Genomic DNA, 1,469 nt, shown 5'->3' with positions numbered 1-1,469 from the left:
CCCCCCCCCCTCCCCCACCCCCCCTCCGTACATTAAGTTCATCCTTTCACCTCGCTCGTGCTGCATCCATGCTGGATGTTTAGTTTGGCTGCGAGTCCAACTTCACCATCCATCCTCCATGCCGTCGGTTCAGATCGCCTGGTCCTTTGTTTGCCGCGGCACGCATGCGCACTGGGAGTAGGGTGTGGATGGGAGACATGCCACCTTGCGTATCAATAGGATGGAGAGGAGGAGGAGGAGGAGGAGGAGGAGGATGGACGGCGGAGGGGTTTTACTTCTGGCTCTAGGGATTCATTGCGAAGTAAAATGTTGATTATGGGAATAAAATGAGATGATTGTGTGTGTGTGTGGTTGTATGTGTGTGTGTGTGTGTGTTGGGAGATCTGTGTAGAAGGTACTTTGTGTGTGTAGTGATGCTGACCGTTTTTTTTCCTTGAAGTATTCAGTAGCTTATAATGAGACTTTAGATGGTCAGAGTTAAATTGATTCATTGTTTTGTTGCCAACTGTTATGATAATCAATCGATTTGAGTCATTATTTATGAAAAAAAACTTCAGTGATGTTGGTTAATTATGAATATTGTCTCCTCTGGGACAGTAAATTGAATATCTTTGACTCTGGACAGACTGAGACATTTGAGGGCGTTATGTTGGGTTTTTTGGGACTCTAATGTCCACATTATCACCATTTTCTGGCATTTTAGAGACTGAAGAACTAATTGATTAATTGAGAAAAGAATCGACCGATGAATCGACAGTGAAAGTGAGCGTTAGTTGCGGCCATGCTAAGGAGGTTTGGGATTTTAACGGGTCAGTGTGGACACAAATAGGTAATGTAAGGGCCAGTTTAAATGTTATTGTTTCATCAGAGTGGAAATGTTGTAATTATTCGAGAAAAACAATCGACAATGAAAGTAATCATTGTCTGTAGCCCAGCTGAAAGAATAAGTCCTTTCATCACTAGTGGGTGTAAAGAAAATGAATTTACAATAATGCAGATAATCAGTTAAGTTAACGTTATGAACGTTTTCAAGCACGAATGGTTAACTTGCGATTTTTTGTATTTTTGTCCATAGTTAAAGGTCTTATAGCATGAAAATGTTACTTTATGAGTTTTTTAACATTAATATGAGTCCCCCCAGCCTGCCTATGGCCCCCCCAAGTGCTAGAAATGGTGATAGGTGTAAACCGAGCCCTGGGTATCCTGCTCTGCCTTTGAGGAAATGAAAGCTCAGATGGACCGATCTGGAATCGTCCCCTTATGACCTCATAAGGGGCAAGGTTACCTCCCCTTTCTCTGCTTTGCCCGCCCAGAGAATTTGGCCCACCCATGAGAGAGAGACATCATGGCTTTCAAACAAGCAAAGTGGACGTTAGTCAAGGCACCACACAGATCCAGTATTAGGGACCATTAAGGTCTATATAAAGAGACTTCAGATACAGTATTAGGGACCACTAAGGTCTATATAA

At 42.8% G+C, this 1,469-nt stretch overlaps 1 protein-coding gene across 1 annotated transcript in view; it reads left to right on the top strand.

The window, feature by feature from the left end:
• Positions 1 to 1,469, top strand: part of basp1 (brain abundant, membrane attached signal protein 1) — a 46,850-nt gene that overhangs the window by 1,087 nt on the left and 44,294 nt on the right. The gene's annotated exons all lie outside the window — the stretch shown is intronic.

The sequence above is a fragment of the Etheostoma cragini genome, chromosome 12 (genome assembly GCF_013103735.1).
Source record: "Etheostoma cragini isolate CJK2018 chromosome 12, CSU_Ecrag_1.0, whole genome shotgun sequence".
NCBI classification, from domain to species: domain Eukaryota; kingdom Metazoa; phylum Chordata; class Actinopteri; order Perciformes; family Percidae; genus Etheostoma; species Etheostoma cragini.
The sequence above is the reverse complement of the archived record's forward strand: the minus strand, read 5'-3'. Positions and strand labels throughout refer to the sequence as shown.